The sequence below is a fragment of the Pinus tabuliformis genome, chromosome 9 (assembly GCF_031772625.1).
Source record: "Pinus tabuliformis cultivar Carrire ecotype Pingquan chromosome 9, CPIR1, whole genome shotgun sequence".
Taxonomy (NCBI): Eukaryota; Viridiplantae; Streptophyta; class Pinopsida; order Pinales; family Pinaceae; genus Pinus; species Pinus tabuliformis.
In genome coordinates this window covers 554,879,795-554,906,253 of record NC_142307.1, presented here as the reverse complement: position 1 = coordinate 554,906,253, position 26,459 = coordinate 554,879,795, and the positions used below count along the sequence as shown (strand labels likewise).

The 26,459-nt window shown below is 34.9% G+C and overlaps 1 pseudogene; it reads left to right on the top strand.

Annotated features, from left to right (window-relative positions):
• The window catches only part of LOC149149716 (protein STRUBBELIG-RECEPTOR FAMILY 8-like), a 37,938-nt pseudogene extending 12,177 nt beyond the window's left edge, over positions 1 to 25,761 (top strand).
• The last annotated feature ends 698 nt before the right edge of the window (positions 25,762 to 26,459 follow it).

The window sequence follows — 26,459 nt, the reverse complement described above, 5'->3', positions numbered from 1 at the left end:
TATATTTAAAAGTAAATTAATGAATAAAAAATTATTTTAATATTAATTGTAAATAAAATAATTAGTAAATACTAAAAATTTATAATAAGTTTGAAACATTTATTTTATAATAGATTTCACATTATTAAAATTTAAATAATAATAATAATAAATATTAAAAATTTATTCTAAATTTTTATTATTATTAATTATAAAAAAATTAATATATGAATAAAATATATATAAGTTTAAAAAGAATATATAATAAGAAAAATATGGTAAGGCCATAATAAATAATAAGAATGGTATATGATAAATAGATAGAAAACACTTATAAAAATGATTTTTTTTTCAATTATATTAAAAAATGAAATACTTAAATTTCCACTATCTATATAATAATTATTAATAATTAAATTAAAATTATGGAAATCTTATTTCAAAATCAAATATCTTTAATAACATAATATTTCAAAAATGAAAAATAAAATTATATCATAAAAATATATAATTATTTCTATATTTAACATAGTATTGACCTATAATAACGAAAAACATTAATAAAAAAATATATATCAATACCAATTTTAAATAAAATATTAAAACAATAATCTTAAATATAAATATTATTTTTTAAATTTATTTTATTAAATAATAATTTACATATATATTTCCGCCAGTATCCTTTAAATTTCAATTCCAACTTTCCAAGTAATAGAACATGAGCAAAGCAGAAATGAAAATTACCATATACCCATATGAATTGAGGTAAATAAAAACGTGATAAATTAAAAAGCGTTTATAATCATCTACCGCTTCCATAATAATAATTATAAACTCTATATTTTTTTTATGTTGAGTAAGACTCACACCAAAAAGATTATAAACTCTATATTAAAAAAAATTCAAATTAAAAAATTTATATTAAAAATATGTAACTATTTTCATATTTAAAATAGATTTTATAAATAATATTTAAAGATATTAACCAAAAAAAAGGAACAAGGAAGTTCATCGATTACTACAGGTGTTACTGCGCTTTCTTATATTTCGCAAATTCCAAATCCATTCCCTTCGTGCTTCCATTTCCAGAACCTGGCCGGGACTACATTGTCCGGCTGAATTCTTGGTCTGCTGCAACACGCAGTGGCAGAGCATGTGTAGCGTGACATGACATGTCTCGAGTGGTTTAAAACCTTTACGGTGACCATCCGTGAAAGAAATGTCACGACAATGACCATGTGCATCAATTTTGACGAGCTCAATTCATGCAACATAGTTTTGTTTGCTTGCTTGCCAGCTAGTTAGTATTTTTAGATCTTGTGGTAATGGTTTCACATGATCAAAAATATGTATTGTGGTAAATTCATTGAAGTTTTAGTGCTTTTGTTACAAGGATAAGGAAAATTGAGTATTATTTTCTTAATGATATACAATTGGGTTAACATTCCTTCATTGTTTTTAAGTATTTCTATAATGATTTTTTGTGTACTCTCTTCTTTTGCACCATTGTAATATCAACAAATTTAACCAATCATTGTGTATGCATGCCTAAGCATCCATGATCTTGCTAGCTTCCTTAGAGTGGGGCAAAATCATGTTCTTATACCACTACTAACTCACTTACAGTTGACCAAAATCATGTTCTTATATCACTATAGTGTTCCAAATAAAAATTTACAGCAAATCACAGAGACATAAGGAAGCAATGACAATAAAAAAATTTCAAACATGCACATCAAAATACACAGGAAATTGAGCCAAACCACTCGGCCATTTTATTAATACATAAAACTAAGTACATAAATGACAAGGAATGATAGAACCCAGGGTTGCTAAAGCAAGCATGCAATACCTAGGGGAAGATCTAAGCAAACTCTAATTGAAATGGCTCAATTAGTCACAATGCATTGCCCATAAAAATTCTATTGTTGTTGTTGCTACTGGAGATGAACTGTGATTTATACCATCAAATTTGTTCCAAAAATTTTGCAAAACTAACTAGAAGCTTCTCTCACCCAAATCTACCAAACCCAGAAAAATCTTGGGCTAATTCTGGGTGCCTCAAAAAGCCCCAAAATGTGCAAATTACCGAGAAAAAATATTGTTGCTAGAAAAATCAAGAAAAATCCAGAAGAAGTTTGGCCTAATTCCAAGCCAAAATCAAACCCACAATATGATGCAAACTGCCCACTAACAAGTAATACACCCTACTATAAGAATGTATGATTCTGGCCCCAATACTACTTGGAAAATTTTATAAAATTATCTATAGACTCCTCACACCCCAACGAACAAAATCTAGATTTTTTTGGCTAATTCCAAGTGACCCATAATGCCCAGAATAGATAAAATCTCCCAAATACACATTTATGCACCAAACTAAAAAGAAACTGCTGAGAAATGATAAAACTCTCCTACAAATCGTTGGGAAATTGTGCACAAATATCCTCTAACAAATAGTTATTACTCCCAACTAAAAATTCCCAACAAATATCAACCCCAAACACTAACGAAAAACTTTGTTTTCCAACCCCTGCACATGCTCTATAAGAGAAATTGCAGCTCAACTAAAAAGATACATGAACACTTCTGAAAAATGGTGCCTAACTTCTTTAACCAGTAGAAAATCTCCTACAAATACCTGAAACTTGAATTAAAACGATGATGCTTTAAATAACTTCTAGAATTTGTCTTCTACGCTCAGAAATAATGAAGTTCTAAATAAATATTTTACAATAAACTTTCAAATCCTCTCCTAAAGTGACACTCGAATTTCACCAAAAGTAAAAGTAAAATTTCCGCATAAAAATTCCTTGTACTAGTTGACTTAACTATGCTAATAAAGAAACCTACATTTCGTTCACTTTGCTTTCTTGGTATAAGTTGGTTAATTAAGAAACTTATATTTAGTTATCTTTAATATTTGCTTTGCGATCACGTAAGCTGTGGTTGTGATTATATAAGAAGTTTGAAAAACAAGCACACGGCCTGTCGGCCACATTTATTTAGTTTAAAAGATGGTATGAGTTTGTGCTTATTTTAAAGCTTGTGGAGGGAATCGTCGTATGAATAGAGTTCACAATATTTTTCTCTATGGTTATTATTTCCTAGTGATACGATTAAGATAACATTGCACTAAAAGGATTCAATTAATGCTAGTCGCTAACTATGTCAAAAGTATATGTGACGTATATTTTACTCGCAAAGCTTGAAAATGGCTCACCTCACCGTCTCTTCCAAATGATATTGAAGATTAGTATAAATATTTGAAAATGAAAAAGAGAAATATTAATAAAGTTAATATGTTATATTTAAAAATATTGATTATATATATAGATGAAGTATGTTAATATTTTTATTTATAAAAATATATATATACGGTTTCAGGAGGGTTAATGGTTAAAAGTATGTATTTCTTTTTAAGAAGTTATAGAGTTAAAATCAAAGTGTATAGTATTTATGTCTTAGTAATTTAGTAGTCAAATCACCAATATAGAGTCTCATACAACAATGTAGTGTCCCAAAATGAAAATAATCTCTCTCTCACACACAGATATATATATTACTCTCAAAATGTTAACATAATTACATAAAGAATCTCATAGTTTATCTAAATACTTTGTTCTAATAAACATTAAGACACTAACCTAATTTCAATGATACATTATATATTGTCAAAAATATTAAAAATAATCATAAATTTTTACTAAATTATAATTTTATTTTAATTTTGATTTTTTGTTTGTTTATTAAATTGTGTGAGTCTTGAGATGATTACATGTTTAAAATTTGGCTTCATAAATCTCAACTCAGAGGCATTTAAGTCATAGCTCTAGGATCTCATCTCCCCTCGGCCACACCAACACTTAACATGGTTGGATTTTTTCTAGTAAATCTAATTTAGAACAGAAGACCTTCACATCATAAAATACCTTAACAATACAACCCATCTCCATCTATTATATACGGGGAAAACTTTATTTTAAATAATTATTATTAATTATTAAAAAGTTATATATTCACAATTAAAAAAAATAAATTTTTTATAAAAAATAAAAATTAAATGGAAATCAAATTTAATAATATTTTCTTAATTAAATTGAAAAGAAAATCATTACTATTATTATCCACTTAATAATTTAATTAGTAATATTTAAATTAGAACTTTGGAAACCAAATTTTAAAAACAACCTAATATTTTAAAATTAAAAAATATTATTTCAAAAAATATTAATGAACTTAAGATCTAGTATCTTCAACAAATATTAATTAAAAAAACATATATGCCCCTGAATGAAAACATTATTAATCACATGTTTGAACTAAAAGTAATAATTATAACAGGGATAAAATATTTCAAAACTAAAAAATGTTGAAGAGATATGTAATATGTTAATATTCGGTATAATTTTTTGGTTAACTATTTTCTCTAATTATGGTTTTTTATTTTAAATATGTAAAAAAGATTACAATTTAGATTAAATATAATTTAATTAAACTAAAAAACAATAAAGATATAATATTTTATAACAAAAATAAAATAATTAATAAAATATTATATTGTTGTATGTTTACAATATAATCTTCATATTTTGACTGAACCTGCTCATTGGCTTTAAAATGATCATTCATCCTAGAAGCCATGGTGTCCACAAATCGGTTCCATTCTAGACAAGAATTCTCTAAATGTCGTGCTTCGTGGAACTTACTAAAGTTATCCTTCACAATTTGGTCTGTTTGGAACACAACATTAGAACTCTGCATAGATTTAACTAGCTACCTACTACTGCTACCTGATGTCACATTCTTCTTATGCACAATTCTGGGAGGCCTGTTGTTCACTGCTGTCTCGGTTCTCCGTTGCTTGAGTTCTGCTACTTCAGTTGTCAAGGACTTGAGGAGATGAGTAAGGGTCTCAATTTCACTTGTTTCTTTTTCTTTACCTTACTCACAGCAGTTTAAGACCTCCTGCTCGTGTCTTTGGAGTCCTTAGTTGGTTCATAATCTACAATGACTCCAATCACGTGCAGGTCTTTCTCCACATCAATTTCTTCTTGGCAATTTTCTAAAAGTGTTGGTTTCGTAGCTTGCTTGATGAACTGCGCAATGTTGGTCGACAGTGCAGATGTGTAGTAGTTGACTGTGATGGAGTCATGAGGTTTAGTGTCTACAGTGAACTTGTTCAAAATACGGTTAAACCTCTGGTTAAAATCCTTCACTTTTTCTTTCTGCTCCATCTTAAGACTACCTAATTATTTCAACAACATGGCGGGGGTTTTGTCATCAGCAAATTTCTCAAGGAAAATTCTCTTGAACATCCGCGAGTTCTGAAGGGAGTTGAAAGGAAGGTTGTGGTACCATACAACTGCTATGCCATCTAAGGTACATGGAAACAGTCTACATAAAGCATTTTCATAACGTACCTCGAGTGTCTTGTAGGAATTTACAGGGTAAGTTCCTCAGAAAGAATACCAAGAGGACACCGCTCACAACCAGATCTCAAATCAATACACCAGTATTTTTGACGTGGTTAAAACCCTCAGAGTGCAAGGAGGGAAACAGTCCACGGCCTGTCCCAACGTGGGTACAGACAATTTATTAATCAAAGAATGAAAATTTACATAAGCTTCTCTCATGCACGGATTACCCGAACAATGACCCTCCATGCGCTTTAAATAGAACTCATGGACCAATCGGGTGTCAAGCCACGGATCAAGTGTCGGTAATACCGAGGTGAGAGTGAACCGTCGGATCACTACATATCGTGACCGTCGGATTGTAAGTTACAAAATGTACAACGGTAAAGAAACACACTTTACCTAACTCTAACCTAACTCTATACTAGACCAAGTTGAACTTAACTATATCCTATGTGTCGGAATATCCTAACATCCCCCCTTAAGAACAACTTGGGATAGGATTGAAGGATTTACAAATATGACACAATAGGAGAAGGAAGGAGGCACTAGAGCCTATCCCCCCTTAGTGACAACTTCCTGAACTCCAAGCATATATCGAAGTTTAGTGAACTTCGCCTCTGTGAGAGCCTTTGTGAAGATGTCTGCAACCTGATCATCCGTTGGACAATATTGCACTTCAAGAACATGGTCATGAATGAGCTTTCTGATGAAGTGCATGTGTAGTTCAATGTGTTTGCTGCGCTGATGCTGGACTGGATCTTTGCATAGCTGAATGGCACTTTGATTATCACACCAAAGTGTGGTTGGATGCTGCTGCTCAAAGCCAAACTCTGATAGGATCTGACGAAGCCACAAGGCTTCCTTACTAGCTTCCACGGCACCACGATACTCTGCTTCTGCTGACGAAAGAGAAATGGCAGCCTGTTTCTTACAAGCCCATGTAATAGGTCCTGAACCAAGAGTGAAGACATAACCGGCAGTAGACTTCCGATCATCAAGGTCACCAGCCCAATCAGAATCAGTGAAACCAATTAACAGAGGAGCTGCTTTGGCACTGTAATGAATCCCAAACTGTATTGTACCTCGAACATAACGAAGTATTCTTTTAGCTGCTTTCCAATGACTTTCACGGGGGTTTTGCATAAAACGAGCAACAAGGCCAACAGCAAAGGAAAGATCAGGACGAGTATGGGTTAAATACAAGAGTTTTCCGACAAGTTGACGGTATAAGGTAGCATCAACTTCAGGAGAAGTACAAGAGACTGAAAGTTTGACTCCAGACTGAAAGGGAGAAGGGGCTGGCTTACAGTCTTCCATGTGAAAATGACGAAGAATATCACAAGCATACTTGGACTGGGAAAGGACAATACCCTCTTGGGATTGCAAGACTTGAAGACCGAGAAAATAGTGTAAGTGTCCTAAGCCTGTCATTTCAAATTTCTTTTTAAGGCTGGACTTCACATGGTTTATAAGGTTGGGATCACTACCAGTAAGAATAAGATCATCAACATAAAGAACAAGGATGATGAGAGAGTTGCCCACTTTCTTGGTGTAGACAGTATTGTCAGAATGACACCTAGAAAAGCCAGATTCTAAAAGAAAGCTATCCATTTTGGCATACCAAGCTCGAGGAGCTTGTTTGAGGCCATAAAGGGATTTCTTAAGGCGACAAACGAGGCTGGAGTCTGTTTGTATGAAGCCAATGGGTTGTTCCATATAGATTTCTTCCTGCAAGTCCCCATGCAAGAAGGCAGATTTAACATCCATTTGATGTACTTCCCATTTTAAAGAGGCAGCAAGGGAAAGAACAAGGCGGATAGAGTTCATTTTGGCAACTGGAGAGAAGGTTTCAGTGTAGTCAATGCCTTCAACCTGTGAAAAGCCCTTAGCAACTAGACGAGCTTTATGTTTATCAACTTTCCCATCTGGTCCATACTTGGTTCTGTAAACCCATTTGCATCTAACAAGTTTGCGTCCCTTTGGTAGAGGAACAAGATCCCATGTATCATTTGTCATCAATGAATGATATTCTTCATTCATAGCTGCTTCCCAATGTGGATGGCCTGAAGCTTCTGCAAAAGTGTCAGGATCATGATTTACTGGAGCTTGAGCCAGTAAAGAAGAGGCTCTTTCAAACTGAGAACGTGTACGTCGCTGATCTGTAGGATCACCGGCAAGATCACCTGCTGCATCCCGAGTAGCACGGACCCATCTTGGAAGTTGAGGATCCTGAGAAGGTGGGGGAGGATTATCATCCTCGCTTTCATCATCAGAAGAAGAAATGTTTTCAAAGATAGAAGAGATAGGAAGAGGTGGCACATCCGCCGGACTAGGCTCGCAGGCCGATTTATTTTCATCAAATTTTACATCTCTTCTAATGATAACATTTTTGGACTTAAATGGAATAAGTCTATAACCTTTTACATCTTCAGAATATCCAACAAAAGTACATTTCTCACTCTTAGGTTCTAAAGCTTTATGCTTTTCATCTGGAATATGGGCCCATGCTTCACTTCCAAACACACGAAAGTGACTTACATCTGGTTTAATGGAACTCCAAGCTTCTTCTGGAGTGATATTCTCTAGAACCTTAGTAGGAGTGCGATTGATTATATAATTTGCACAATTAATTGCTTCGGCCCAAAAACTAAGACTGAGTCCTTTAGATTGCAGCATACAATTAGCCATTTCCTTTAAGGTGCGATTTTTCCTTTCAGCTACACCATTTTGTTGTGGAGTGTATGGAACAGTATGTTGCATTTGAATTCCATTTTCGGTGCAAAAGTTGATGAATGCGTTTTTAACATATTCTCCACCATTATCAGTTCTTAGCTTAAGAATTTGATGTCCAGATTGTTTTTCAACAAATGCTTTGAAGGCCAAAAAAGTGCTAAATACTTCGCTCTTGAGTTTTAAGAAGTATACCCAAGTGCGTCTAGAGAAATCATCAATGAAAGTTAAGAAGTACTTGCAGCCAGAGAATGAAGCAACAGGAAGAGGACCACATAAATCACTGTGCACAAGCTGTAAAGGGGCTGAGGCGTGCCAAGAGGCACGTTTGTCAAAACTGTCCCGATGATGTTTTCCGAGTACACATCCGGAACAAACACCATCTTTGCAAGATACCATAGGAAGACCTGTCACCATATTTTCTTTACATAGATGCTGAAGGGAGCGATAGTTTAAGTGACCAAACCGCTCATGCCAAAGTTTGCTCACTTCATCATTATGAGCAACAAACACTGAGGGAAGATGGGATGACCCAAAGTTGTGAAACTTATACAACCTTTTGGAATCATCAGCAAGACCAGTAGCTAGAATCTGTTTAGGATCTTTTAGATCCTTGATTACAACATCATGAGGTGAAAATTCAACAATTTTACCTTCACCTGAATGAGTTATCTGATAGACAGATAGAAGGTTGCAGGATAAGTTGGGAACACATAATACATCATTGAACTGACCATTGTCTAGATGAACAGTTCCAGTCCCTACAACATTAAGAGATCTATCATCACCAACATATATATTTTTGGTGTTACAATCATTTAAAGAAGAAAACATGGCTTGGTTTTTGGCCATGTGACAAGAGGCTCCAGAATCAATGAGCCACTCATGAGAATGAGAAGAAGAAGAAGATACATTTAATGCATAACCAGACTGAGATGATTGACGATGACATGCAGAAAGTGCCGTTCCGGAAGTTGAAGTTGAAGTAGGCTCCAGATGGATGTTATGTTTCTTCATTGCGGCTTCCAAGGCTTCCATCTTCTTAAAGCATTTAGATTCTAAGTGGCCATCTCGATTACAAAAGTTACAATGTCTGTCAGTCTTCTTCCATTTGTTTTTATTGGTCTTGTCATATTGCTGAAATGATCTTTCATCTTGAGGCTGAGTTGGTTTAGGACCATTCCTTTGAGGATAAGATTTCTTAGGATTCTTTGAATTTGGTTGCTGCTGGGCGGCTAACGCTTTCGAGGAAGAGTTTCCAAGATTAAGAAGACCAAGGTGTAAGAGTTTTTCTTGTTCTCTTATTAAGGAATCACAAAAGGAGTCAAAGGAAGGGGGCTTGTAGTCTTTGCCTTGACAAATGAAAGCTTCCCTGGTAGAATGGAAAGTGGAAACAAATACAGAGTAGGCTGGTCCCAACTTAGTAAGGATGGAATAAATAAGGTTACCATCTTCTTTCTTAACTTTAACACCTTCCAAGAGATATCTAAGGGTCTTGAATTTGGACAAGAAATCTTCAATGCAAGAAAAATTATTAGGATCCAAAGTAAGCAACTCATTCTCAAGTTGATGGGCTCTAATTTCATTTTTAATCCCAAAAACTTTAGCAAGTTTTTCTAATGCTTCATGAGGAGTTTCAATTTCTGCAATGTGGAATCTAAGATCAGGAGAAACAGACATTCCTATCAAACCACGTGCTTGATCTTGTCGATTTTCCCATTTTTCGGCCTTGTCTTCATCTTTGGGTTTCTTCTCTTGGTCTGTGGCTATTCTGAAGAGACCTTTACTTCTAAGTAAATCTCCCATGTAGGCTACCCATTGGAAGTAGTTAGTGCTGTCAAGAATGACTTGGCATGGACTTTCCATTTTTTTGAAAAACAACTGAAGCTGAAGATGCTGAAAGTAAGTGGTCCAATGGATAGATCTCGAAAAAATAGGCGGTTTTAAAAAAAACGGCTCTGAAAAAGGCTTCCGGATGAAGAAGTTATGGCTTTTTGAAAAAAAATTGTTGACGTTGCCGGCAAAGTGCGCGAATGTGCGGGAATGAAAAAATCCGCCCCCACAAAATGGAGACTTGAACCCAAGACCTCTACTCTCTTAAAAGGTCTTTGAACCAATTGATCTATACAAAATATTTGAGAGAGAGAGAGAGAGAGAGAGAGAGAGAGAGAGAGGGGGGGGGGGGGGGGGGGCCTCGATTTGCGTGCTTGCCTTGGGAAGACTCTTTTCCCCTACAAAACACAAAACACAAAACCCAACACGAATATCCAAAGAAAAACGAACCTTACGGCTCGAAGTTAGCTTTAGCCAAAAAACTAGAAATTTTTAAAAAAAATCTCAAAGTTAGCTTTTAGCCGAAAAACTAAATATTTTTCTCAATGTTTCTGATTTTCCGAGATCACACTAAGGTGCAGGGAAAAGAGCATACGCATGAGAAAAATCCTTTCTTTCTGTTTCTGATTTGCCCAGATCGCACAGAGTCGCAGGGCAAAGAGCATACGCAGAAATGAAAGGTATAGATCCGGAAAAAAAAAAAAGGCTAAATAAACCGGAACCGAAATAAGCAGAGAGAAAATGACAGTAAACTGCAAAAAAAACACTGTATACCTCCCGATCTGAAAAATGACGTAGCTAGGGCTACCGGAAACCTTTTCGCGTGAAACGAAAGGGGTTCCTCACTGAAACAGATGCTCCGAACGCAACAGAGCAGTCCTCTCGGCCCGAAAGCAGTCAGAAACAACAGATCTAGGAAACGACAGCCGCATGCAGTTCTACCGGCTTCAGATTTGGATCACCAACGGACGCGGCCCTCAAATAGCTCCGATACCATGTAGGAATTTACAGGGTAAGTTCCTCAGAAAGAATACCAAGAGGACACCGCTCACAACCAGATCTCAAATCAATACACCAGTATTTTTGACGTGGTTAAAACCCTCAGAGTGCAAGGAGGGAAACAGTCCACGGCCTGTCCCAACGTGGGTACAGACAATTTATTAATCAAAGAATGAAAATTTACATAAGCTTCTCTCATGCACGGATTACCCGAACAATGACCCTCCATGCGCTTTAAATAGAACTCATGGACCAATCGGGTGTCAAGCCACGGATCAAGTGTCGGTAATACCGAGGTGAGAGTGAACCGTCGGATCACTACATATCGTGACCGTCGGATTGTAAGTTACAAAATGTACAACGGTAAAGAAACACACTTTACCTAACTCTAACCTAACTCTATACTAGACCAAGTTGAACTTAACTATATCCTATGTGTCGGAATATCCTAACATGTCTACAGATCTAGGTAGAGTGTGCCTAGATGGTCTTCTGCCTTCACTGCTTTGTCAGGGCCATACTTCGTTAAAATCTTCTCTGCGTATCTTAGCATCTTGTACAAGACACCTAGGAGTGCCAATGGGCCCTGTGTCATCCATTCCAGATTTTAATTAGCCATATTGTCCTCTTCTTCATACTCCTCCTCTTCCTTTGAATCAGACAGTTCAACCTCCGAATTTGTTGGTTCGTCTCCACCTCCGCCGAAACCTGAGCCAAAAAGTACGTTGTTAAATTCTTCTCCTTCCAAGAACACATGAGGTTCCTCTTCATTCTCGACAACTTCTGCCATCTCTTCAAGAGTCGTGAGGATTAATTCTTCAACAAATGAGACTACCACTCCTCTGGGTGTATTCTTTTACTTCCTCTGCGAAGAGGGAAGAATGTGTACTCTTGGAATCAGTCCAACGACTTTGGAAAATTGACGAGTGATGGGATGAACAATGCGAAGGTGATGATATGAAGTTTCTTGTTTGGGTCTGGGAGTTGAGGAGTATCCAAATTCATAGTTGCGCATGGGAGAGAGGGAGTTTGTGTTACTGCCTTGACCAAATGATGGATACATGGGGTTGAGAAGAAATTCAACCATAAACTACTGGTGGACCTCCTTCTAGCACCAGAAATGTTGACGGTGCTAGACCCACCAATATTTAAGGGATCTCCCTGGTACGACCTCAAACTGTTTGGTGTAGAAGTCCCATTTGGTACGATGGCCTGGTTGCCATTATCTTAGAAATTTTCCTTAGCTCTTGTTGTTCAACACATGAGAGTGTTATGCTTGTAACTTCAACAAAGTGAGGTGAGTGTGCACGGTGAGTGCGTGATGTAACTCTGTGTCTAGGTTCTCTTACTGTCAAAAGGGGGAAGTGAAGTGAGCCTCTTGATGAGAGGGAATAGTCCCAACCCAGGAAGAAACACATGCGAACAACAACAAGGGTTTGTTCAGCACCTAGCCGAATAGTCCACAATGGATGTGATAGTAGTGAAAACCAAAGTTCAAGGGAAAACACGTACACCATCCAACAGAGTAGTCCACATGGGTGTGACGGTCGTTAAAACCAAGAAAACACAAAGATGTTCTGTCTAATGTCTGGCGGAGTAGTCCACACAGACGAGACAATAATGATAAACAATAAAGCAAATATTCAACAATGTAATAACTAAAATAACCGAAGTAGTTCAACTATCTTAGTACACATTAAGAAAACATGCATTACACACATTTAAAGAATAGTCTTACAAATGGATAACAAACATGCGAGAAAATGTGCTCGCTTGAGACAGGCTTCTGAATTAAGTAAAAGTTCCAAGACACATATGTACACCATACATCACTAGTCCCAGTAGTGGGACATTGGAGCCACTCCTTGCTCCTCAAAGAACAGAATTCAGACTCTCAAGGCTATGTGGGAGGAGCCAAGGTGAAAAATCCTTTGTTCATACAATGAGGGCGTATATATAGCCAAGGGGGGATAACTAACCCTTGTGACTCTTCGACTTCCCTCATGCCTGTTTGACTTCTTATGACTTTTCAACTTACATGAATATTTAACTTCATATGTGCGTCTCTTGGACTTTCACATTACATTACATTTGATTACAACAAGTATGACCCATAGTAGTGATGTGGTCGAGACAAGTCATGACACAACCTGACATGACACTGTTGACATGTACTAGCTGACTGCGGTGTCTGTGTAGAGATGGTATGTTGTTGAGTGATGGTATGCTCTCTTTGTAAATGTCTTCACCTCCGCATGGAAAATTGTGCAGGGTCTTCTATGGTATTGGTATTTTCTTGATGGTGCATGTGTATGTGTCCCTTTCGCTCGCAGCTTGATGTGCTTCATGTGTTTGTTCAACTGTGAGCAAGTCTTCTAGCATGCACTCCTTCTTCATCATGTTCGTCATTGTGCCATGTTTCATCAATGTACCTCTTCTTTCAATCACTCATGAAGAGACAACATCAAATCCAAAAATATTCTAGTCTAACATGATGCATTGTTTTTCGTTTCAGTGCAGGTGATAGGGAGAGGGACAAGGTACTGAAACTGCGCAGAGCATAACTCAAGTCGGGATGCGAGGCTCTGGAGCACTGTCAGGAAAAACTGTGTAGATGTCACTGGGAGGAATATTTGTGCAATCCGAGACAATAGTGACATCTAAATGGCAGGACCCAACTGACAGGAAAATTGCGCCATTTCCGGGAGGAGGGCTAGGCAGGGTGTCGGGGAACTGCTAGGTAATTCTACACATTTTTCAAGGGGAAGACTATGCAGGTCATCCGGGGGTCCATCTAGGGATCTACAGAGTTTCTCCGAGGAGGAAAAAGCGAGTAGTAGGAGGCACTGGAAGATATTTCTGCGCAATTTTCTTGAGGAGGTTAAGATTAGGCTATAGGAGTTACTAGTCAAAACTGCACAATTCTAGGAGATAGTCTGGGACAGGCAGCGAGGGCTCTTGGACATAAACAAGCAGTTTCTGGGCTGAGTGTAGAGGGGGGAAGCAGGGAAGGTGACAGTCAAAACTACATAATTTTATGAGGGAGAGAAAAGCACACCAGTAGGGGGCCTGCTTGTTAGATCTGTGCAATTTCCTGGGATAGTACAGTAACATGTAACAAAGGCTTGTCCCACATGTTTGTGCAATTTTTGCAGGCAGTACAAGGCAGGCAAGCTGGAAAATTTCTGCGTAGTTTTTGAGATCAGTGCAGCCCTGGGTCACAACTCAAGTCAATTTTTCCAGTTGATCAGAGGGAGGTTTGATGGGTGATCTTGCAGGAAGCGCAGATTAGAACGGGTTTTGGGACAACTTCTATGCAGTTTTGGGAGACAATCGGTTGGATCACTTCTAGGATTGCATAGTGCAGGTTGCCCTAGAGGACGAACTCAAGCTCTGCACAGTTCTGGGTAGCAGAGCAAGGTCACTAAGATCGACGTCCAGTTGAAGGAGGGTTGTCTAGTTGACAAATTTTCAGGAAAATTGACTAAGTGTGAAAACATGTGAACTTGTGCATTCATGACATTGTGATTACACACTTAGCATGACTCTACAACAAGACACCTCAAACCAACAATACAAGCATGTGCTTAGTGAGACTGACTCGATGGTTAAGAGTGACAAGTGTGACACTTGAGATAGATCTTCGAATGACCGTGATGACACTTGCGCGAAAGTCATGAAACTTTGTGTGTGAGTACAACTGATGTTCACAAAGCAAAAAAAACTCATGCACACAAAGACAAACCTTCAAAATCACCAGAACAAGATCGCAAGCATGAAATATCAATCAAAATGCCAAAAGACGAATGGGGGTCGATTAAGAAAAAAGGGTGTAAAAAATCGACAAGAGCTCACGGGATGAGCTCGACTGTTTGCAATCATCAAGGGGAAAAACAAAGGAAGGCTCTAAAATTTGGATGCAGGCCAAAATTTTTGAGGGTGCTGCAGTCGCTACAACATAAGCCAATGGACACACCTGTAGCTACAAATTGGAGGATGAAGAATACTACTTCAGTTGAAGAGGTCGATGCTACCATTTATAAACAACTTGTGGGGTCTTTGATGTATCTTGTGAACATAAGACCCGACATGTACTATGCAGTAAACAAGGCTAATCAAACTATGGTGAGGCCTACCAAGCTGTATTGGAAGGCATAAAAGAATGTTTTACGGTACCTTAGAGGCACTACAGAGTATGGATTACAGTATAGGAGGACAAAGGGAGTGAAGCTTCAAGGCTTCACCGATACATATTAGGTAGGGATTCCATTAGACAGGAAAAGTATTTGAGGTGTTACCTTAAGTGGTGGGTCTGCAGCTGTTTCCTAGTACAAGAAGAAGTAGAGGTTTGTGGCACTTAGCTTAATAGAGGTTGAATACATGGATGCAAGTCAAGCAACATGTGAGGCCATATAAATGAGGATAATGCTTGTGGGTATTTTCAGTCAGGAGATGGATCCGACAATGATATATTGTGATAATCAGAGTTGCATTAAGCTCTCAGAGAATTCGGTATTTCATGTCAGGTCCAAGCACATTGATATCAGATATCATCATTTGCGAGACCATGTACAGAGGATAATTATGTTGCTACAGTACATTCCAACTGAGGAGAAAGATTATGACATCTTGAAAAAGGCATTGTGAAGAGGTAAATTCGAATTCCACAGGTGGAGGATAGGGGTGGTGAAAAATCCGTTTTTACTAAGGGGGAGTGTTAGAAAATGTAGCAAGAAAGGCTCAATTTAACTTTAGCCTTAGTCAAATTGAGTAAATCAAATTTCTACTTCAACAAGACATCTTGGAGGAAGTTAACTAGTGTGACATGACTCTTATAACTCAATTAGCTTAGTAATTTTGAGTTAGGGGTTTGGAGTTCAGTCATGCATGTGTTGATTTCTAATTTTAGCAATCTAGTTCAGTAATTTTCAGTTGTATTTAGTTAACTCAACTCTAACTATTGATAGAGTCAGTTGAAGGTCAGTTGTGCAGTGGGACAATATTCTAACTTAGAGATATGCCAGTTAACTAATCAATTAGCACAAACTAGCTCATACATGCATGGAATTTGAATTGCTCAGCTGAGGTGGAGAAGACAAGGCTAGTGTAACATGAGTTGTATACTAGTTGAGTGTACGATAGCTGCATGTAGTCAGGAGATCAATTCCTTGGGAATTTTACTAGGAAATAGGGTCTTCCTTATTGTTTAGCAGCTCGAATTTGCTCATTTTTGTGCAAGGAAATAAGAGGTCGGTGGAGCAGAAAATTGGCTAAGTGTCGGCTAGAGGCTCTCATTCAGTAGAGAGAACAATTATTCTTTTGTAGGTTGTGCTCAGAGATGGAGCAAATAATTGTAATAGTTTCTCTATTCAACTGATTAATGCAAAGAGGCTTGAGGGGTTTTTCCCATTTTTGTTCCCCTAGAAATCACTGTGTACTTGTGGTTTTTATTTTTTCATGTCTATGCATGTTTTTATGAATTGTGATTTCTATTCTACAGATTAGTAGAGTAGAATTGTGTCTCTTTTTTTTTAGTTCAAAATATTGAGCATTTACAATTTCTATCAAATTTCTAGAGATTCAACCAACCAAGTTATTGGATGTTTTAGTATGCCTTGAAAAGGCTAAAAAATTATTCATTTGTCGTGTCACAATATTTAACATTATTTATATTTTACTTCTTTTTTATACTTATAAATTACTCATCCGCATTATTGGATATTTTTTGTTATAGATTCTTGACTGTTTCACAAAATTTTGGTTAATAACTCTTTCATTTCATAGTTTTTTTAATATACTTTGGTTTGAGAAAGTTAGTTTTAAGAGGCATAAAGGTTAAACATTTACATAGTATGTTGGGAAGCTATAATGGCATGTACAAATATCTTATTATTAATGTCACAAAAATCATATCTCTAAATAAATTTGGAAATTTTTATTATACCAATATATATATTTATAAATATTTATTATAGTATTAATAATATTAATTTTAAAAAGTTTTACAATATTGGTTTCTCTTAACAATTAAGTTATCCTTTCAAGTGAAATACACAACTAAAGTTACCGTTTTTTTTAATTAAAGCATTTATATTACTAAGAAAACATGTTTATATAGATATTCCAAAAGGCGCGCTCATGGGTTTGATATTTCTTCTCCAACTTTTACAAATGAGGGACAAGATTCTAAGACGAAAATGAAAAAACCAGAAGATAAAAAATGAACTAAAGTATGTGCCCAAGCCAACACCAATATGTTCACTCAATTCCATTGTGTTCTTAGCCTAACCAGACATGAAAATATCTTATATGAAATCAAAGTCAATACATTACAAAAACACAAGATACAAACACCATGATGCCACTATTAATACATCAAATACAAATGCCACAATGAAAAAGGGCCCTTGGCTTTCTATCCAAACGATGCCTTATGGGTTACCAAAAATATGCGAAGGAAGGCCTATGATAAACCACAAATTAACTATAATGTTAAAAAAAAATACTACCCAAAGTAAATAGACATTAGAATTCTGCCAAAACTAGTCAAGGAAAAGGCCACAATATTCATAGTCACATGCCATGAACAAACATCGACAAGCCAAAGGTAAAACATCGTAGTTCTTACTGTCGTGCCTAAAGACATTAACCAAAAAATTAGCCATTGAAACCATCCTGCATTCTCACTGGTTATTTTCAAAGGAGAAATTTGGAGGTACCCTTGCACTAGAACCAGGGGGGTCCATCAATTATCCATTGTTCAAGTTGAAAATGATATGATTTTTTATGTGTTTTAGTTGAGAATCAAACCTATCTAGACAAAACCTTCAATTCTTGATCATCCTTTTGATGTCTTCCAGGGAGGAGAAGACATGATATCTTTCTACTTGCTTAACTTTCAAAACGAGGCCCAAGAGGGTCTTCATCATAAAGTATAGATCCACCAAATTAACTATTGCTTCTTCCTGCCCCTAGTATGACCAAGGATAGGAACCCATGTCGACATATATTCCATAATCTCTAAACCTGAATGAGATTGATGTTCAATCCCTTTCTAAGTCTCCAACTTGCATATTTCTTTATTGGTCTCTAGAAGAACTGCATTGAAACCGATGGAAAACGAGTGATGGGAAAAGAGTCTAGATCCTTGCTAACTGTGAGTAGTATTGCCACCTCTGCCCCTCTTGCATCTCATTCTCTGGCTCAAGGACATGGCTTCTACCATTGCAACACACCTTGAGTAACTACTATAAACTCCGTTTTCTATAAAGAAACAAGAGAAGGAATTAGACTCTCCAAGTTATAAATTGAACATGGATAAAATTAGTGTTTCATTTATTATTGCCTTCAAATCTTTAAAATACCGTTGCTATTATCTCTTGCACTCCCCCCTTACCCCTCCCACAATTGTGATATGAAGTGGTGTATATATTATTAAAATCAAGACAAGAAACCCTTTGAAATATTTGGTTACTTCCATGTTTCTTGCCTATCTTTTGCTAGCAAGAGTCAACCACATATGCATGGATTCAATATTCACTCACTCTATCTTTAATTGTCCTCCATTGATGATATGTTTGAGTTAAACCAAGGACTACTTATAAAACCCACACCTCTTAATATTATCCAATTGTATTCATTTTGAGTGTTCGTAGAATCTATCATAGATGTGAGAGAGACTCTTCCTAAGTAGACTTGAATATCAATATGTCTTCCACATAGAATTCCAATAGTTTAAAAATGAATACAACACAAAATTTATCAAAGATATAAAAGTTCAAGTGCATTACATAATCCCAAAGGGTAAATTGTGTGTTCATATGAAACCTATCATGTTTTCAATGTTCTCTTCCATGGTTTCCCTTTTTATTTCACATTTGGTCATAACTAGATTGGTGGTCCAACTTTGTGAAGTATCTTCTCTGCTCAAATTGGTTCAATAAGTAATTAGTGTTTTCTAAGGGATAAATTTCTTGATGGTTGTATTTTTGTAATGTTGGTGGAGTATAACACTATTACACTATAGTGTTTTTACATCATAACTTTGGGTTATAAATGCATTATAAATATCAACTTACAATATAGTGTTTTTACATCATAAATTTGTGTTATAAATGCATTATAAATCTCAACTTATGCATTTTTCTTAGCATTTGATAAATAGTTGTTTCTTTTGTCTCATTTTTTCCACTTTGCGTTATAAATTTGTTGCAAAACTCAATTTTTGTAATGTTTTCTTAGCATTTGAAAAATATCTTTGGCGTTTGTTTCATTTTTGCAAAATTGGAGAATGCAAAACAATTGAACAATGCAAAACGCAAAAATAGTTGCAAATGTAATTTCCATTTTTCCACTTATGTGAACTTTGCATTCTAGCTACATCACTTGCATCTTATTACATCATATATATATATATATATATATATACACACACACACACACACACACACACACAATATTATAAAACATGAGATGCACAAATATATGTTCCAATATCATATTGTGTTTCTATTTTTCTTATGTCTTTTTGGCATTATAATAATAATAATATGTATATATTTTTTAACATTACTACCAACTCCAACTGTGTAAGAGACTTTTTTTCATATATGTTTTAGTAATAAAAATTGAGTCTAAAGGTGTATTCTACAATCCAGCATAGGGGTGATGCATGATTCCATATGTGTTCAATGTGGAGTTGACACATGTTCCTCTTAAAATAAAAATAAAATATTTTCTAAATAAAATGTAATATTGGCTATAGTCAAAAATAAAAATGAATATGCAATTAAAAGTATTATAAAACATCAATAATCTCACTATGGTCACCCAATTTGTTGTTGATATTACAATCCAATGGGGTAAAAATATTTCACTCACAGACTCTTAGTAATAAATAAAATATTTTGATGTTGACAAGATGTGGTATAATTTCATAAAAAATTTAAAAAGAGATAAATTAATTACAGTTAAAAAATAGTGTGAGTAAGATGTTTAAACCTTATACTTAAAAAAAATCAACACAAGATTTAAATAAACTATTTGAAGATCTATGTTTAACTAATTTATGTCAATATCAACTTGGTCTAGCTGATCTAGAAAGCCCAAAAATGTGTAAATTATAGAGAAAATAATATTGCTCCTACTACTGCTAGAGAATAAATTGAAATTCTGACCCCAATAATGCCTAGATAGACCTATTGAAATTCTGACCCCAATAATGCCTGGATAGACCTGAGATAAACCTGAGATTGTAGCCATAGACTCCTCTCTTATAAACAAGTAAAAACCAGAAAAGGTTTGGCTTAACTCCAAGACAAAGTCAAACCCACAATAAGCTGGAAACTACCCCCTAACTAACAATACCCCTACTATAAGAATGTATGATTTTGGCCCGAATACTACCTGGAAAATTCTATAAAATTAGATATATGTTCCTGACACCAAAACCAACAAAACCCATAAATCGTTTGGGCTAATTCCAAGTGGCCCATAATGCCCAAAATAGAGCAAATCTCCTAGCTACATAATTTTACACCAAATCAAATAGAAATTGCTGAAAAATGATTAAAAAAACTATGTTATCCAACCCTTGCACATGCTCTATAAGAGAAAATTCGGCCCAACTAAAAGGTACATGAACATTTATGAAAAATGGTGCCAAACTCCTCCTCTAACCAATAGAAAATCCCCTACAAATATAAGAAACCTGCAATAGAACGATGATGCTCCAAATAACCTCTAAAGTTTGTCTTCTACACCCTAGGAGAGAATTTGAGAGTTTAGCAATAGAATGATGATGCTCCAAATAACCTCTAAAGTTTGTCTTCTACACCCATAAATAATGAATTTCTAAGTAAATATTATGCAATAAACTCTCAAATTCTCTCCTAGGGTGAGACTCAATTCACTGAAGGTAGAGGTGGACAAAATTTTCGCTTGGAAATTCCTTGTGTTAAACAACACTAGTTGACTTGGCTAAGGAGCGCAAGCAAACTCTTCAAATTAGAAATGAAATCCCAAAATTAGAATGATCAAAATGAGGTTCTAGCCTTCCTTTTATTGTTGTTTTCCCTTCCTTATACCATAGTTTGATTTCTCTCACACTATATTTTGATACCATGGTTTGATTCTTCTCGTGGTTCAATTTCCTTTTCTATAACCTCCATAACAATTTATGTTCACTTTATTTTTTTTCCCTTTTCTAATTCTCAACGATTTTCTTTTCTCCAAAATTTATTTAGTACATGCACAACTTATTTTTCATAATTTTATTTATCTAAAAATACATATTATTTGCCAAAATTGTAAAATTGAAATTTTTCCTTAACAAAATTATTAATTGAGAAAATTGCAAATTAAAATGAACCTAAACTAATTTACTAAAAACAATATGATCATGTATAAATTTAAAAAAAAAATTATGTTATAATTTTTTCTTTAGAGATTTAATTTATGTAACTTGGTGATTAAGATAGATTATAAGCGACATCTTGAAATAAAGACAACGGCATGTGGATTTACAGTGTGCAACGTACTCGTGACACTTTCATAAATATAATAATATGCAATTAAGAAGCACCTGCGAAAAGGGTAATACAGAGCTATGGCTAAAAACGGATGTAGCATTTATTGAGATATATAGGTCTAACTAAAACAACGGAAGAAGTCAAATCACGTGACTTAAGACAGAGTAAAAAACGACAACGAGAGACATGATCATCAGCGTCACCATTTGAAAGCAACGGCTTGCAGTTGTTGCGCTCGTAATTTCTTGATCCAACAAAGAGGCTGCATAGTAAGAGAATGATGCCCGTATGCCACTATTCCCACCACACTTATTTTAACTTCAACTGCCCAACTTAATCTATTCAAATTCATATTCATCCCACTGATAGACTGGCTGGACGGAATAGTATGAGATGAAATCTTTGATATATATATATATATATGAAAAACATAATGTTTTCGCAATTAAAAAAAAATAAGTGTTCAATATTATAAATACAAATTAAATGGAAATTAAATTTGACAACATTTTCTTAATTAAATTAAAAAACAACTTTCATATGTTCTTCAATTGCATGGCTTCCCAACAAATCTGGTATGATTTTTTTAAGCACCCTAACTTCACTTCTGTTGATGTAGCTTTTGCCTGGTGGGGAAGACAAGATGCTATCAAATGCCCAATCTTTCCCACAACAATCTGGTGCCTTTGGAAATGGAGGGATTTAAAATTTTTTGAGGATTCAAACATTTCCTTCAAATATGTGCTGTCTTCTGTCTCAGCACTCTTTCCTCCTATCTCATGACTGCAGCATGTCTTGGAGGGTATTGAGTTTATATTTTTGATCCTGAAGGTTGTAATCAGAAATGCTGTGGGTTTCTTTTCCCATTCTTGAAGTACAGTGAGTCAATGGTGGTGATGACTTTTTCCTCAAGTTTTCAAAATGTTCCTATGTGATGCGACAGCTCTTCCTTTTCTAGATGCTAATGTTGTTTTCTCCTAAAATATATGACCTCTCAGTGGCGGTCTTGTTTCATGAGACCCATCAGAATTATGATGTATATATTGCCTTAATATAAATATAATGCTTTTCTTTCTGAAAAAAAAAATATTTTAAAATGGAAAAAAATATTTAAGGAAAATATTACAGGAGCAATATCATATGTTGAACATATAATAGGGGAAAGGGTTTTTATATTGATAAGTATAAAAAAATGGAACTCAAAGTCAATGAAAAAATATAAAGGGGTATAAAAAATATTAATGAAAAGATAGATACTTACAACATCTAGTGAAAATATAAGTTTTTTAAATAAGGAAGGTGTATAAGGTTCATATTGGTAGGGGATTAAATATGAAATTTTTAGAGTTATTTTCTAATATGTAGTCAAATTAAGGGTATTTTTTTAGTATTTTTTACTCAAAGGTTGATTGAGTAAAACCCCATATATATATATATATATATATATATATATATATATATGTCCATGAATGAAAACATGAGGAATTGCATGTTTGAAGAATATAGTAATTATAACAAGGAAAATATATTTCAAAACTAAAAGAAATGTTTAAGAGACATGTAATTATGCTAAATGTCCTCCCCACCCATTTTCCTTATTTATGGGTTTTTTTTTAAACGAATATGTAATAAGGGTTACATGGTAGCTAATACTTGCAACTTAGCTTAAATATAGCTTAATTAAACTAAAAAAACAATAAAAACATAAAGATTTCATCACAAAAATAAAACAATTAATAAAATTTTGTATTGTTGAATGTCATCACAAAAAATTAAGAAATTCAATTAACTAGTATTATTTATATTAACATACATACATTTTAATATATATATGTGTGTTTTATATATATCGTTAAATTTATTAAAATATGTTTTTAATATAATAATAAATAGTCTTAAATTTAAAATATGAACAAAAAAAACTATAATTCATGAAAATGAAAATAATAAAAAGATTAAATGAAAAGGAAATAAAATGAAAAATGAAAAACAAAAAATTAGAACTAAAATGAAAATTACTAAATAATTTATAATAAGATCTCACCCAAATAATTTTTCTTTTTCTTTTTTTCTTTTTTCCCAAAGAAAAATGGAACTTTCTATTGCAAAACAAAAAGTTACATAGTATATGCTGTGAGCATTCAAGTCGCTGTATGATTTGTGATCAAAGAGTTGCTGAGATTTTGCGAGAGAGAGATCTCCTGTAGCCATATCAAGTTCTGAAAAATCAGTTCGCTGATCTATTGTATGATCAAAATTTCCATCAGTTGGAGAGGCCCCAACAAAACCGATCCGTTTGTAAGCATCATGGCTATTTCCCATAGCCAAATCAACCAATTAATTTACCAAAAAAAAATTAAATTTTAAATATTAAATTTTAGATAAACAACATAATTTTTATCAATACCAATTAATACACAAAAATATATATATATATATATATATATCCCATATAATAATAAAAGTCCAATTTTTTTGTCCATTCATCTTCTAGCCACTAACAAATCCCTTTTTCTCGTTTGGCGTAGAGGTCCCTTTCTTCTTTATAGAACCCTTTCTTCTAGCCACTAACAAATCCCTTTTTCTCGTTTGGCGTAGAGGTCCCTTTCTTCTTTATAGAATCCTTTTATAATTAGAATTTATTTAATTATTGCGTCGGTTCCACGCTTACTCCAGAAGTCGAGGATCCCGTTGATTTGTGCTTACCAAATGCGCACACCGGTTCTTTGGGCCCGGCTGGGCGACGAATGCACATACTCAAGTCCGAAGTTGGATTTCAGATGTTATTCGGGTTCAGATCCTTGCCTGCCACTCAATTCTTTGCCCCGACTTGCAGATTCGCGAATATCTTTTCTTTTAGTTTAATCAATGTATTTCAGTGGCAAACGTTGCTCCGTTCCATGTTCAATTAAATTATATAAAATGTATAACAGCGATTGCTCACCAATCTAAGTGTTCTGGGGATTAACGCTTCATCGAATCAAACCAGTGCTTCAATCCAAATAAACAGAAGTCAACACATTCAACAGGGCGATTCCAGGGATTAGCTATTCAAGCAAAGTTATATAGAGACACCTCATTCAAAATCGAAATCAAAACAACACGCTACAGGAAGGAACATCGCAAGGAATATCAAAAGAGAAAAAAAAACTTCTATTCTCACACACCATTATTCTTCTCCTTCTCCCACACCATTATTCTTCTCCTTCTCCCACACCATGAGGTCATCATATATATATATAAATATTTTTCTTAAAAATTGTGTAAAAAATATAAATATTATTTTTAAAAATTATATATATATATATATATATTAAAAAACCAATATAATTTATTGATATATTGCTCAACTCTCTCTTAAATTCCAACTCCCACTCTCCATCTATTGTGCATAAAAAATTCAAGTCCTCTAATATTTTGCTTAATGATGATTTCAACCCTCGTCTATCCGACTGTGGAATTGCTAGCCCCAATCCAAATTTTGAGCATCAGGTGTGATTCATGATGGTATAAAATGAAAATTTCCCTTCTCAACCTTTTCATGAGGGTCAGCCTTACCGGAGAGGACACTGAAAGCTAGAGGACTAAAATTATAATGATGTTTTGTTTTCAGGCTCAGGTGCTGGGTTCATTTGGGTACGGTGCTCCTAAATATGTCATGCCAGGAATCTATACAATGAAGAATGATGTGTATAGTTTTGGAGTGGTAATGCTCGAGCTTTTGACAAGTCGGTATCCCTTGGATAGGTAACTCTCTTATTTTGAGAGAAACTTGTGGGTTGTACCAAAATAGATACCCTTCTAATTAAGTTTCTCCTTCTGCAGTTCAAGAGCAAGGTCAGAACAATCATTAGTAAGATGAGCCACCCCTTAGCTTCATGATATTGATGCATTGGAAAAGATGGTTGATCCAGCTTTGAAGGAAGTTATCCTTCTAAATCTCTCTCGCGCTTTGCTGATATTATTGCCCTCTGCATTCAGGTATTGTCTAAAATATCTAAATTCAAGCATAAATTATAAACTACATACAAAGGTCGGAGATACTAATTTGTATTTGTAAGTTACAAGAGAAAAGGAGAAAATGAACAGTATAGGCATAGCAAACATAAGTTCTGAAAATTCGTTGCTTGGCGTGGTAGCCTGAACCGGAATTTTGTCCTCCAATGGCTGAAGTGGTGCAAGCATTGGTTCGTATGATGCAACGGGCTAGCCTCAATAAGAGGATGACAGGAAATGAAATTGTAGACCGCGATCCTACAGATTATTAAATGAAGTGAGATTGCTTTGCTTGTACTCCAGAATAAAATATTTAATTCTAAAAAGTTGGTACCGCCTTCTTTGACTTTCTGCAACAGTTGAAGAGTGGATAACTTCATTATTTAGCTCCTAAGGCCTTCCTTGGACTTCCACAATAGTTGAAAGAGTTGATAGAAACATCCTTCGTTGGACTTCCACAACAGTTGAAAGCATTGATAGCATCATTATTTTCATAAATTGAATTTGTTCAAGATTTTCTTAGTCCACGTTGTGGTGAAAACAATGTAATTGGAATATTAATAATGGTTTGATCATTGTGTTTCTATCTTTACTTGCCAAATGTCTCGAGGCCTTGCGAGCGCGTAGAAGCAATAAGACTTAGGTTGCTCTCTTTTGTCGTGATTAGAATAGGAATTCTCTTTATTTATAGAAAGAATAGAAATGTTAAAAGGCCTTTAAATCAAGTAGTAGGGATTAGTAAGTCAAAGACTTTGAAATAGACTCTTGCAAATAGTATTAGCTTTCTTGGTCCTAATTTTACGTCAATGAATTGGCTTCAACGGATTGTTACCCTGTTAAGGTCCCCGCATGGGGAAATCATCCAACTGGTGTAGAAAATGCATCGTCTAGTTAGGGATAGATGGCTTGATGAATACATGGATGAGAGCTCAAAGCTCTGGGATGTGTGTCATGTACTTAAATGCGAGAT